The sequence below is a fragment of the Ovis aries genome, chromosome X (genome assembly GCF_016772045.2).
Source record: "Ovis aries strain OAR_USU_Benz2616 breed Rambouillet chromosome X, ARS-UI_Ramb_v3.0, whole genome shotgun sequence".
Lineage (NCBI taxonomy): Eukaryota > Metazoa > Chordata > Mammalia > Artiodactyla > Bovidae > Ovis > Ovis aries.
This window is the reverse complement of record NC_056080.1, coordinates 45774116-45789375: the sequence shown is the minus strand read 5'-3', so window position 1 is coordinate 45789375 and position 15260 is coordinate 45774116. Positions and strand designations below refer to the sequence as shown.

General features: G+C 41.3%; 1 pseudogene; it reads right to left on the bottom strand.

Moving 5' to 3' along the window:
• Nucleotides 1-605: 605 nt before the first annotated feature.
• On the bottom strand, nucleotides 606-15051 carry LOC132658796 (endogenous retrovirus group PABLB member 1 Env polyprotein-like; annotated as a pseudogene).
• Nucleotides 15052-15260: the final 209 nt, after the last annotated feature.

Sequence of the window (15260 nt, the reverse complement as noted above, 5' to 3'; positions counted from 1 at the left end):
CAGTTGGTTATTACAGTAAATCAAAATAATGTCTCAAAGTTGTAAAGGTCTTACTAGACCCATTCCCACAATTTACATTTTAAAATAACAGTATTAGAACTAACAACAGAAAAACCTTACCAGACCCACTCCCACAACATACACTTTAAAGATGACAGGATTAGTCAGAAGGTTCTTGTGAAGGAGAAACATGCCCTCAAGCAGGATACATTTTTGTTATATAATCATTGGTTCAGAGTTTACTGAGAAACATCCTGGAGCAAGATGAGTTTTTTGTTTTGTAATCATTAGCTCTGGGCTTAAAGAAACAATGTTTTATGATTTTAATGACTAAGATGAAGAAATGTAGGGAAGAAAAAGTCCTTTTCTCCTCCTTGAGAACCCCAGACTCCTTTCTCCTCCTCAAGAGCCCCAGACTGCTTTCTCCTCCTCAAAGAACACAGACTTCTTATCAACCTACCTAAGAACTGAGTCTCTCATTCCTCACTTTTCTTTCAGGATAATTATATCACCAAGGGAAAGGGGCATAGTTTTCATTTCATAACTACTTCCTGCTGTTGAGAGGCATCACCTCTAAATTGTTGAGGCAACTATTCCCCTAACTCTCATATTGAGGGTCTCTGATCCAGGGGCCCCAAGTAATAGTTGGAGGAGGTTGTGGCACTCTTAGGAGCTTGTACAACCATTTTTAACTTAAAAGCTTTTAGACAGTTAGATACAAATCCAGTTACACAGTTACAGATACAGAGAGCAAAAGCAAAAACAGAACAATTAGAATTATTATGACTAAAATAGTTTTCCACCATGGGGAGCTAGTTAATGTTTTCCAAATTGAGGTGACTGAGGCTTCAGGAGCATCCATAGCCTGAATCATCTTGTTCATATGTTTAGTAAAGTGAATAATGTTAGTGCTCCTATTTGGTACATATGTACAACATTTGGTTATGAATAATGGCACAAGTTCCTCCTTGTGCAGCAGTTAGAATATCTAAGTCAAATCTGCTTTGTAAAACCACCTTTCTAATTTGCACTTTTCAACATTAAGGATTGAAACAGCTTTTTGAGAATCTTGTAAAGTCATTGAGTAAAGTTAGTAAGAGCATCAACTTGTAGCATAATATCCGTAGTTCCCAGAGAGGGGAAGAATATTGAAGCCAGATAATCATCCCAGTGAAATACAATCTTTCCCAATGAGTTTTAAGGTGTGGCAGATTAGCAGAGTCTTCTCTGCTATTATGAAGCCATGAGTAAAAACTAAACCTGGGGTACACCTCCCTATCCAGCCAGGAGGAAGCCATATCCATAGGGAAGAGTCACACATCCAGTAGGTCCCATTTGGAATAAGCCATCATGACTGACAGGTTCAATCCTAATCAGTGCCTGGCCAGGCAAAAGGAGGACCTGGACTGGGATTGGAAAACACAGGAATAATTACATTGCCCATTGACAAATGTAATTGCCATTTTTGCCACATCAGCAAAAATCCCAATCATTATAATTAAGCTGTTGGCTAATTTCTGGAGATGGCTCTATTTGTTCTCAGCATATAGGAGCATTAGATAGTAGACATCCCTCTTCAGGAGTTAGCCATATGACCTCATCCCATATTTGATAAACATCAGGTACAAAATCACCAGTCTAGACACATTTAACTTCTTATGTGCAGAAAAATTGTCATTAAATCAAGTTAAAACATAATCAAAATTAAAAGTCATGTTACATCCATACTTAAGGTGCAATATGTTATACCAGTCCACCTTAGGATTGTTAGATGTCATTGCAAAGTTCAGGAAAGTCCTTTCCTTAAAGTGGAGAAACCCATCATGGGAAGCCTTCAATTGATGAGGAGGTGGAGCACTCTGCAGATCCAGAAATTAGACTGATTGTGGAATGTGGTATTGGAATGAACACAGGACAGGAAGGCATTGTCTTGAGAGTCAAATGGCAGACTCAGGATTTTTGGAGTCAATAGAAGCAGGCCCACATAGATTATTAACTCTATCTGAAAAGTAAAAAGGTAAAAGCATAGAGAATGAAGACATAAAGTGACATCACCTAGTTTGGGTCAGGATGCACTCATGAATCAATTCCTGGCACCTTGACAGCTGTGGGAAAAGAAAAAAATAACCTGGTAAGGGCCTTCCCAGAAGGGCCAGAGAGATTGCCCCCCAGATCTCAATGTCTTTATCAAGATCTTGGTTCCTAGCTCAAACAGGAGGTTTATTTGACACAAAGCCTGGGTCAGGAGTTCAGTTCAGTTCAGTTCAGTCACTCAGTCGTGTCCGACTTTTTGTGACTGTATGAACTGTAGCACGCCAGGCCTCCCTGGCCATAACCAACTTCTGGAGTTTACCCAAACTCATGTCCATTGAGTCAGTGGTGCCATCCAACCATTTCACCTTCTTTTGACCCTTTCTCCTCCTGCCTTCAATCTTTCCCAACATCAGGGTCTTTTCAAATGAGTCATGTCTTCACATTAGGTGGCCAAAATATTGGAGTTGAAGCTTCAACATCAGTCCTTCCAATGAACACCCAGGACTGATCTCCTTTAGAATGGACTGGTTAGATCTCCTTGCAGTCCAAGGGACTCTCAAGAGTCTTCTCCAACACCACAGTTCAAAAGCATCAATCCTTCATGCTCAGCTTTCTTTATAGTCCAATTCTCACATCCATACATGACCACTGGAAAAACCATAGCCTTGACTAGATGGACATTTGTTGACAGGTTAATGTCTCTGCTTTTGAATATGCTATGTAGCTTGGTCATAACTTTCTGTCCAAGGAGTGTCTTTTAATTTCATGGCTGCTGTCACCATCTGCAGTGATTTTGGAGCCCCCCAAAATAAAGTCAGCCACTGTTTTCACTGTTTCCTATGAAGTGACGGGACTGGATGTCATGATCTTAGTTTTCTGACTGTTGAGCTTTAAGCCAACTTTTTCACTCTCCACTTTTACTTTCATCAAGAGGCTTTTAGTTCCTCTTCACTTTCTGCAGAGTACATCATGAGAAACGCTGGACTGGAAGAAACACAAGCTGGAATCAAGATTGCCAAGAGAAATATCAATAACCTCAGTTATGCAGATGACGCCACCCTTATGGCAGAAAGTGAAGAGGAGCTAAAAAGCCTCTTGACGAAAGTGAAAGAGGAGAGCGAAAAAGTTGGCTTAAAGCTCAACATTCAGAAAACGAAGATCATGGCATCTGGTCCCATCACTTCATGGGAAATAGATGGGAAACAGTGGAAACAGTGTCAGACTTTATTTTGGGGGGCTCCAAAATCACTGCAGATGGTGACTGCAGCCATGAAATTAAAAGACGCTTTCTCCTTGGAAGGAAAGTTATGACCAACCTAGACAGCATATTCAAAAGCAGAGACATTACTTTGCAGACTAAGGTCCATCTAGTCAAGTGTGTGGTTTTTCCAGTGGTCATGTATGGATGTGAGATTTGGACTGTGAAGAAGGCTGAGCACCGAAGAATTGATGCTTTTGAACTGCGGTGTTGGAAAAGACTCTTGAGAGTCCCTTGGACTGCAAGGAGAGCCAACCAGTCCATTTTGAATGTGATCAACCCTGGGATTTCTTTGGAAGGAATGATGCTGAAGCTGAAGCTTCAGTACTTTGGCCACCTCATGTGAAGAGTTGACTCATTGGGAAAGACTCTGATGCTGGGAGGGATTGGGGGCAGGAGGAGAAATGGATGACCGAGGATGAGATGGCTGGATGGCATCACGGACTCGATGGGCGCGAGTCTGAGTGAACTCCGGAAGATGGTGATGGACAGGGAGGCCTGGAGTGCTGCAATTCATGGAGTCACAAAGAGTCTGACACGACTGAGCGACTGAACTGAACTGAACTCACTTTCTGCCATAAGGGTGGTGTCATCTGCATATCTGAGGTTATTGATATTTCTCCCAGCAATCTTGATTCCAGCTTGTGCTTCTTCCAGCCCAGCGTTTCTCATGATGTACATTGTGTATAAGTTAAATAAGCAGGGCGACAATTACAGCCTTGACGTACTCTTTTTTTTCTATTTGAAACCAGTCTGTTGTTTCATGTCTTGTTCTAACTGTTGCTTCCTGACCTGCATATAGGTTTCTCAAGAGGCAGGTCTGGTGGTCTGGTATTCCCATCTCTTTCAGAATTTTGCACAGTTTATTGTGATCTACACAGTCAAAGGATTTGGCATAGTGAATAAAGCAGAAATGGATGTTTTTCTGGAACTCTCTTGCTTTTTCAATGATCCAGTGAATGTTGCCAATTTGATCTCTGGTTCCTTTGCCTATTCTAAAGCCAGCTAGTTACTGATTTTTCGCTGATAGAGGGGAACCATTGAGCTTCTCATGATGCCACAATTCTAGAGGTGCTCTTTCAAACAACTTGTTTTTAGAGTGAATGAACCCAGGAGTGTTCTGAGCATGAAAATAATAATGAGTTCCCATTCTAGTTTTAACACTTAAAATGTATTATTTAACCTAAAATTTTCCTCATTTATAAGATGGACAATTTGTTCATGTCTCTCTCAGAATGTAATGAAGATAGAAAGGCTATTACAATAGTGTTATATAAAGCACCTAGCATAGAAGTTAATCATAGTAGACACTCAATAAATGTCACTTCTCTCCACTTCAAGCAACTGACCATCTCAGGCTGGATAGCTACTTTCATAACTATCACAGTGTCTGGAGTATGGGTTATGTGTGCAATAAATGTTGAACTGGGCTGAAGGAAGGGTAGATAACTGGATGCATGGGTGGGTGGTGAGTGATTTCTAAGATTCTAATTATTAATTTACCAATATTAAAAGCAAGGGGTGATGTTCAAAAGATTTTAATGAGACATGCTGAGCAGAATAATTAGAAATGATGCTGGGTCACAGGAATGGCTACATAATAAACAGAATACAGTAAGAATAGAATATAGGGCTGCTGCTTCAAAAATGATTCAAAATTTCACAATGCTGACAGCAGATCATTAAATCATGGTTGAGGCCCTTCCAAGCATCTGAGAGCAAGGACCTGTGTCACTGAGTCGATCATATAACCATGAAGCCCATTCTCACTCACATTTGTCTAAGAGTAAGATCCTAGGGAACTCCTCCTGCTATCCTTTAGTTGCTCTAAGAGCCTAAGGGAGGGAGTTCACAGTAAGGAGCTAGGGCAGCCCTAGATGGCAGAAGACAGAGGGCCAAGAGAGGGACCATGGCTGAAGGCACTGTGTATATACAAAGTATTTGGGAAATATTGAATGCCTTAAAGATCTATCACAATGCAAAACAAATTTTTAAAAAGGGATTAAAAGTTCAATTTTAGAAAATTTAGAGTCACATTACTTAAAGGTTAATAAACCTATACAGCTAGTGGGTCAGGAGTTCCAGGGCTAATTTGCAAGTTCCAACTCTGTAGATGTGGTGCCACATGGTCGGCAGAGGCAGTTTTGGGGGCAATTCTGGTAGGGTCTTCTAAGTTTGTGGCAGGGAGTCCTTAAATTTTTGATTAGAGAGCTTGCTATGCATGTTGTGAACTGGCAAATGGAAATACCATGGCCTGAAGACCCACCCAGCCTCCAAGCATGTAGTTACCTACCATTTTCTTGGCTTTTGTGACATCTCTGTATTCTTATTTTTTTATGATTTTGCTTCAAATTTGTCCTTCTGAATTTTTCATAATAACAAAGTAGTAAAATATAAACCAGATGATTATATAAACACAGCTTATGCATCTCTAAACTATCCATAAGTCAAATGTTTATATCACACAATGCTGTAGTGAGTTGGTCTTCAATAAAAGTCTCAGTGCAAATAATGGAGCTTATCTTTAAAGGTCATTTTTTAGAGTTGTCTCACATTCTGGAGACTGAAAAAATGAAGATTTCCTTATCTTTCATTTTAATATTTCTTCTGCATAACAAGGGCTTCCCTGGTGGTTCAGTCCATAAAGAATTTGCCTGCAATGCAGGAGTGCCGAGTTTGATCACTGGGTTGGGAAGGTCCCCTGGAGAAAGAAATGGCAACCCACTCCAGTATTCTTGTTTGCAGAATTCCATTGACAGAGGAGTCTGGTGGGCTAAAATCCATATGGTCACAAAGAGTCACACAACTGATTGAGTGACTAACACTTTCAACTTCACTGCATAGCAAGAAATGAGTAATCATTGGAAAAGCTTAAAAAGTACACAAGGCTTGCACTTCCAGAACTAATATGGTATACTAGCTTATTTGATATATTATGGAACATCTTGAATCCTAGGCCTATACCTATACTCAAAACTATTTCGAGCCCCACCATTTTCTTGATGTCTTATTCCCTTAGGATCTTCAGTTCAGTTCAGTTCAGTTCAGTCACTCAGTCGTGTCCGTCTCTTTGCGACCCCATGAATCGCAGCACGCCAGGCCTCCCTGGCCATCACCAACTCCCAGAGTTCACTCAAATTCATGTCCATCGAGTTAGTGATGCCATCCAGCCATCTCATCCTCTGTCTTCCCCTTCTCCTCCTGCCCCCAATCCCTCCCAGCATCAGAGTCTTTTCCAATGATTCAACTCTTAGCATGAGGTGGCCAAAGTATTGGAGTTCAGTTGGCATCATTCCTTCCAAGGAACACCTAGGGCTGATCTCCTTTAAAATGGACTGGTTGGATCTCCTTGCAATCCAAGGGACTCTCAAGAGTCTTCTCCAACACCACAGTTCAAAAGCATCAATTCTTTGGCGCTCAGCTTTCTTCACAGTCCAACTCTCACATACATACGTGACCACTGGAAAAATCACAGCCTTGGCTAGACGGACCTTTGTTGGCAAAGTAATGTCTCTGCTTTTGAATATGCTATCTAGGTTGGTCATAACTTTTCTTCCAAGGAGTAAGTGTCTTTTAATTTCATGGCTACAGTCACCATCTGCAGTGATTTTGGAGCCCCCAAAAGTAAAGTCGACACTGTTTCCACTGTTTCCCCATCTATTTCCCATTACATGATCTGAAGTGTTGAGTCCTTTATGAAAAAATTATTAAAGGACTAATTTAGCTAAGTAATAACTGATGGTATAAACAGTAGCAGAAGTTTTGCTGAGCAGAAGATGTATTTAAACATCAGATTAAAGATAAAACACCTGAGAAATGAATAGTAATAAAACACAATGGAAATGCTCCAATAGAAATGTGGAAATAAAATGACTTTTAAAAGTAGACTGGTGAAATCAATGAGACACCACTACACACTTATTGGAATGGCCAAGCGCAAAAACCTGACAAAGCCAATTGGTGATCAGATGAGGAACAACAGAAAGTCACATCCATGTTATGGGGAATGCAAAATGATAGTCACTTTGGAAGAAATTTCTTACCTAGCTAAGCATTTTCATACCATATGATCTAGCAATTATGCTCCTAGATATTTCACCAAATGATTTGAAGGCTAATGACCACAAGAAAGCATGGACCTGCAGTATATAACAGCTTAAATCTTACTCTCTCTCTCACACACACACACACACACACAAATTGTAAACCACAATGTCCTCTAACAGCTGAATGGATAAAGAAACTATGGTACATCAATATAACAGAATATTATTTAAGAATAAAAAGAAATGAGCTATCAAATCACAAAAAAATGGATGAAACCTGAATGAATGTTATTAAATAAAAGCAGGGAGTCTAGAAAAAAGTTATACACTGCATGATGCCAATTATATGATATTTTGGAAAAGGTAAAACTGTAGAGTCAAAAATTTATCATTTTTTTACCTTTTGCTTCAGAATAGTTTTATTAGTTTGAATACAGTTTGTTAGCACTCAACTTTTCTTCTCCTACTTTGAAGCACAAATCCACTCAAAGTCCTCATCACCCCATATCTCATATATTGTAGTATTATTTTTTAAATTACTTTATTTATTTTAATTGGAGGCTAATTACTTTATAATGTTGTGGTGGTTTTGTCATACATTGACATGAATCAGCCAAGGGTGTACATATGTGCCCCTGTCCTGAACCTCCTTCCCCATCCCATCCCTCTGGGTTGTCCCAGTGCACCAGCATTGAGTGCCTTTCTTCATGCATCAAAATTGGGCTGGTCATCTATTTCCCATATGGTAATATATATGTTTCAATGCTACCTCAAAACTGGGGGGGTTTTGAACTGATTAGAATGTGACTTATTATTCTAAGTTGATTTTGAATTCTGCAACATATTTGGCATTCTAACATGTATGCTATCATGTAAGAATTGAATCGCCAGTCTATGTCTGACGCAGGATACAGCATGCTTGGGGCTGGTGCATGGGGATGACCCAGAGAGATGTTATGGGGAGGGGAGGTGGGAGGGGGTTCATGTTTGGGAACGCATGTAAGAATTAAAGATTTTAAAATTTAAAAAATAGTTCTATTTGCAAATTTTTAAGGAATCTCCACACTGTTCTCCATAGTGGCTGTACTAGTTTGCATTCCCACCAACAGTGTAGGAGGGTTCCCTTTTCTCCACACCCTCTCCAGCATTTATTGCTTGCAGATTTTTGGATCGCAGCACTGTTTATAATAGCCAGGACATGGAAACAACCTAGATGTCCATCAGCAGATGAATGGATAAGAAAGCTGTGGTACATATACACAATGGAGTATTACTCAGCCGTTAAAAAGAATTCATTTGAATCAGTTCTGATGAGATGGATGAAACTGGAGCCGATTATACAGAGTGAAGTAAGCCAGAAAGAAAAACACCAATACAGTATACTAACACATATATATGGAATTTAGGAAGATGGCAATGACGACCCTGTATGCAAGACAGGGAAAGAGACACAGATGTGTATAACGGACTTTTGGACTCAGAGGGAGAGGGAGAGGGTGGGATGGTTTGGGAGAATGACATTCTAACATGTATACTATCATGTGAATTGAATCGCCAGTCTATGTCTGACGCAGGATGCAGCATGCTTGGGGCTGGTGCATGGGGATGACCCAGAAAGATGTTATGGGGAGGGAGGTGGGAGGGGGGTTCATGTTTGGGAATGCATGTAATAATTAAAGATTTTAAAATTTAAAAAATAAAAAACTAAAAATAAAAAAAAATAAAATAAAAAAAAATAAAGGTGGAAAAAAAATTTAAAAAATAAAAAACTAAAAAAAAAAACTAATAACTTAAACTGCCACACACACACACACACACACGCACACACACACACACACACACACACAAAACATACTGAATTGATATGTTAGTTGGTATATTTTTGACCTAGTCTTCAGAATTTTTTATACAGATTCTCATGTCATTTACAAACAGAGGCAATTTTATTTCTTCCTATCCAATTTATTTATTTTTCTTGCTTGCATACTCTGGGTGGGACTTTCGATACTATATTGAAGAGAAGTGGTGAGGAGGGCACCATTTTCTTGTTCTGATCTTAGAGGAAAACTTCTAGATTTGAATCACTGAGTATGGTGTTGGATGTGTAGTTGCCATATATGTCCTTTTTCATGTCTAGGATAATTCCTTCTATATTTAGTTGGTAGAGAGATATTACTATGAAAGGATGTAGATTTTTAACAGATGATTTTCCTTCTGCATCTGTTGAGGTGATGCTATGGTTTCTATCTTTCATTCATCAATGCAGTATATAGCATTTATTGAGACTGGTATGATGAACCATCTTTGAGTCTCAGGAGTGTATCTCATATGACCTCGATGTAGAGTCTTTGAATGTGCTTTGGAATTTCATTTGCCAATGTTTTTGAGAATATCTGCATGTACATTTCTTAGGGATATAGGTGTGTAACTTTTTTTATCTTGTATTGGCCTCAACAGCTATTGTGTCAAAGTAAGGTTGACCTCACGACAATTTGACAGAATTCTCTTGTCTGCAATTTTCAGGAATGGTTATCATTAATTTTTGTTGAGTAGAATTTGCTAATTCTACTAAAGTTTAGTAGGATTCACTAATGAAACCACCTAGTCCTGGTCTTTTGTATGTGTAAGGGTGGGCATGGCAATTTCCTTATGAACCCAATCTCCTTATTAGATTTCAATCTATTCAAATGATCTGTTTCTTCATGATTCCAGTCTTGGTAGATTTTGTTTGTAACGCTATACGAATCTGCCAGCAATGCAGTAGACCCAGATTCGTCCAGTTCCTGGGTATGAAGATATCCTGGAGAAGGGACAGTCTACCTAATCCAGTATTCCTGGGCTTCTCTGATGGCTCAGACAGTAAAGAATTCACCTGCAATGCAGGAGATCTGGGCTCAAACCCTGGGTTTGGAAGATCCCCTGGAGGAGGGCATGGCAACCCACTTGAGTATTCATGCCTGGAGAATCTGCATGGACAGAGGAGCCTAGCGGGCTGCAGTCCCTGGTATTGCAAGAAGTTAGACATGACTGAGCAAAAAAGCATGCATGTATTGTTAATCTTAGTCTAGTATGATCCTTTGTATATATGCATTATCAATTGTATTGTTTCTTCTTTCATTTCTGATGCTATTTGCATCATCTCTTTTATTAGTCAATCTAGCTCAGAGTTTGTCAATTTTATTTATTTTTTTGAGAAACCAAAACTGTTTCACTTATTTTTCTATTTTTTTTTCTGGCCTATATTTCATCTATTTCTGTCCTGCAAATGAACATGTATGTGTACTCATTCATATCTGACTCTTTGAAACCCCATGGAGTGTAGCCCACCAAGATCCTTTTTATCTGGAATTTTCCAGGCAAGAATACTGGAGTGGATTGCCATTTCCTACTCCAGAAGATCTTCCTACCCCTGGGATCGAGCCCGTGTCTCTTGCATCTTCTGAACTGTCAGGTGGATTCTTTACTACAGAGCCACCTGGGAAACCCTAGAACAAAATGTTCCATGAAGGAAATGTACATGACACATCAAGACAGAGCAACAGGAGAATAAACCTACTGAAATGGGGAAATAAGAAAAAACAGAAAACCTATCTGATGAAGTAAAATTTAAGCCATGATCTGAGGGCTGAGGAGCTATCCACCAGCATAAAAGTGAAAGTGTTAGTCACTCAGCTGTGTCCGATTCTTAGAGACTCAGTGGAATGCAGCCTGCCAGGATCCACTGTCCATGTATTTATCCAGGCAAGAATACTGGAGTGGGTTGCCATGCCCTCCTCGAGGGGTTACCTGTATATCACTTTTGAATATACACTTGTCCCACGTATCCAAAATTCAACCCAGAGAAGACTATCTGTACTCCTCTAGGACACTCTTAACTGCCTAACTGAGCACTTAAACACTGGAAATAGGCTTCTTTGCAACTTCCCCCATGTCACAGATATGTTTTAGTCATACCTACATAGGTTTTCACACTGGACTGAAGCCTTCCCTTGCAGACAGGCTACTACCTCTTCTGTGACAAAAGTCCTCTTTAAAAAGATTATCCCTATCTTGGTAACTCCTCTCAAACTTCAGAATGATTGAGGCCCCCATTTTGCTGGTCAATTACTCCGGCTAGCTTTAAAACACTTTCACTGTGCTTACCACCCTTTGTCCTCTGGTTTAGTCAAATGCACTAACGACATTTCTTAAGACTCAGCAAAATTTGTTGAAGCTCTCCAATTATCTTCGCCAAAAGCTTTCTCATTGAGCTTGTTGAATCACAGATCCACCCCTTTTGGAACACATAATCTCTTGCCCTTTGAGATAGTCAAATGATATTCACATGTCTCCTGCCTCTTTTGACCCATGACTGATAAAAGGAGAGGTGCTCTGATAGTTCAACACATCTTACAACCTGGAGAATTCCTCTACTGGAAGAATCACTTCCCGAAGGACCTTCTTCAACCTTGCTGGAAAGGCACCTATCAGTGACTGCTAAACAACCCTTGTGCCACCAACTATTATAATAGTCTCTTAGACTCACATGATACACCTAATGAAAGAACCAATCCTGACTGGACCTGTACTTCATCTGGTGATCTGAAAGTAAAGATTTTCTGAAATTGAAATAGAAGATATCTGATAAGACAGGTTTCCCAAGATATTCAGATCAGGTGTGTTGAAAATTTATCTGCCAAACCTCTGATGGTCGCATGATGCTTCAGATGATCTCCATTATCTATGATGTTGATAACAGGAACTTTAGGTAAAAAGTACCTGAGAGTTATTCCTCTTACACCTCCTTGTTTTGCAAATGTGACTTCATTATGCTTGCAAACTGTGTACTTTCACTCTAACATGGGATACCACACCAAGGTATAGTCCTTCTTGCACTGATGGTGAGGGCAAAAACTGTTGAAACTGAAAAATCTGACTCTTGATCAGTGATGTTTTCAGAGAAAGATCTTGACCAATGGGAAGAACTGCAAAAATTAGTAAAGAGAAACTTCCATTAAAATAGAGTTGGGAGACCAGAAGGCAGAACTCTCAGAAGTGACAGGAGAGCCCAACAGAAAGAAGAAAGACTTCCTCTTTTTGAATGGCAAGAGCTCAGCCAATGAAAGACTGTCAGGACTCAGTCAATGAAAAACCACCACACTTCAAACCCTCAGCCTCCCATGGACACATTGCTTAATATAGACTTTCTAACTTCCTCTTTCCTTTAAACGTTATCATCTCCCTGTTAGGGAGACTTGCATGTGGCTCACCATAGTTGCAGACCATATATTGCAATTCTTCACTGATCTGGAGTAAACTCATTTTTGTTGGGGCAACAACTGACAGTCTGTTTTAGGTCAACCCAATCTGAACACTAGTCTGTATAAGCCTGAACGAGGTTACTGTCCTGTCAGTACTAGTATTCTCAGCCTGGCAGCCTTCCTTTATCTCTCTGAAGGAAGACGAAAACAAAACAAACAAAAAACACAGTAGGTTTCTTCGAGTGGGTCTTGAAATCATGCATTTGTCATCTCTCTCACATTACACAAAACGCAAGATGCACAAAGGAAACACAGCAGGAGTGGGAAAAGGCCATGGATTTGTGAGACAATATTAAGAGAATGCCCTTAAAAGCCTGTGAATCCCCCCAACCAAGAAAGTGGGGTGGAAAGTGAGTCCTCTCCTGACATTCACTCAAGCAAGCAAGAGGGTGTTCAAGAACCCTCCCTAGAGCTTCAAGTGTGCCTCCTCTCCAACCTGAACCAGGAGGTGCTGTGACATGGGGGCAGGAGGCTTGGGCAGTGCATTTGCCTTGCCCACTAGCTAGAGCCCCGCCTAGGACCCACCCTCACCCCTTGAGATGTCACCATGCCTGTGGTAGCCATTGTTAGATCTGTGTCCCATTGTCCCTGGGAATGCCACAGACCCCTCCAAGAGTCTCAGACTAAAGTCAGAGAGCCCTTGGACCTAACCAACAAACTTCTGAAAGAAAGGTTTCTGCCTCCAGCCTGAACACCACTCCCCTCCTTCCTACCTCGCAGGGGAGGGGGGGGCGGGGGGCAAATTTCCCTCTGATTCTCTGAAAAAGGAGGGCAAGAAGTGAGTTAGGTGGGAGAAGTCACTCCCACAGAGTTGGCAGCTCCCTTCTCCTCTAAAGCAGCGCAGAAACACCTGGCATCCTTTGGAGGCAGAGACCCACCCCTAGCCCTAGATGCTAGCAATGTCAGTGGGGATGCAATCCCCAAGGCCACCGCTATGAGTGCCAAGTGAAAGGTGCTGAAAAAGGTCATTAGTAAGAGGATGTGAGGCTCCGTCAAGTGGTTTGAATGTGAAGAATGAGTATGGCTATCAGCAGGCACCATACCCAGGAAGATGTGTTTGTTCACCAGACAGCCACCACCTGGAAAAACATCAGCAAGTACCAATGAAACGTGGGTGATGGTGAGACAGTGGAGTCTCACGTGGTACAGGGCAAGCAGGGCACTGAAGCCACTAAGGAAATCAGGTCAGTGGGTTAGCCCCAGTGAAGGGAAGCTGCTATGCTGTCAACTGCTCTGGCTTCCCCCAGGGCTTCTACATCCACGGCCTTGTGCCAAAATCACAGGGTCCCAAAGGTGCCAAGGACATCATTGATAAATTCAAGGGCAGCAGCAAAAGCTTTACTGCAGCCGAGGGCCTCAGACACCATCTGCCTGGTCACCCCCAAGACCAACAAATGAGGTGATTGTGGCCCTTTGGCAGGGCCCCATCTATTACCTACTGCCAATGGATCCTGGCTACCACTAGTGGCCCCTGGTCTGACTATCTGCCTGGGTCTGCCCTCACTGCAAGCCTGGAGGGCCATCCTCAGTGGGGTGTGGGCCTCAGCTACCTGCTGAGTCACCTTAGGGACCAATCCACCACTCCTGGTCCAAGACACTTACCAGGCATCTCTGAAGAGCCAGAGGCAGAGCACAGGGAGAGTGGGTGTGATGCCAGCAGCAACCTACAACAGAGGCCCACTCCACGCTATGGATCCCACCACCAGAATAATCCCTGATGCCACCCGCAGCAAGCACCTGGCACACAGGGCCAGGATTCTGAGGGAGGAGAGGGAAAGATCAAGAAAAGCCCCACTAAAGCACTTGTTTTTATCCCTGTGGCCAAGAAGAAGGATGCCCCTGAGGAGGGGAACTCCTGCTCATGGATGCACCCTCTACCACCTGGGCTTAGTAACAGCTAAGCTCCCTCCCCAGGGACTCCCTGGCCTGGGCTACAGGTAATCTCCCCTTGAGCAGATGATGCCTTTTGTTCAGCTCAGTCCAAACATCCACATTGGACGTTAGATCCAGGACCTGAAAATAATAAATGCTCTTTACCCAAGGTGTGAGGATCACACCTTACAAAATCTATATACTTCTAAATTCCCTTATACGATCTGCCTTGGTAGTTTGTGTACACACACACTCACACACATACAGACACACTCACACACACCTCTAAATCTATTATTTTTAAAGATCTGACCAGGACGACAGCTATTATTCTGCATCCCCAGGTGAATTAGGTGAAGTAATTTAATTTTTTTAATTATTTTTTTAATTTTATTTTTACTTCATTTTACTTTACAATACTGTATTGGTTTTGCCATACAATTTTAAAATTTTTCTTTTATTTTAATACAAAAATGAAGATTACCTCATACTGAAAATGAACTGACATTACTGTTGTGATATTATCCACCTGATTGGTCATTGTCTCAATAAAACATTTCAAGTTGCTTTCATCTATTATCACACTTGTCTGAAACTTTTTAAAGCCTACTAGCCCATAATTCGGAGAACGCAATGGCACCCTACTCCAGTACTCTTGCCTGGAAAATCCCATGAACGGAGGAGCCTGGTAGGCTGAAGTCCACGGGGTCACTAAGAGTCAGACATGACTGAGCGACTTCACTTTCACTC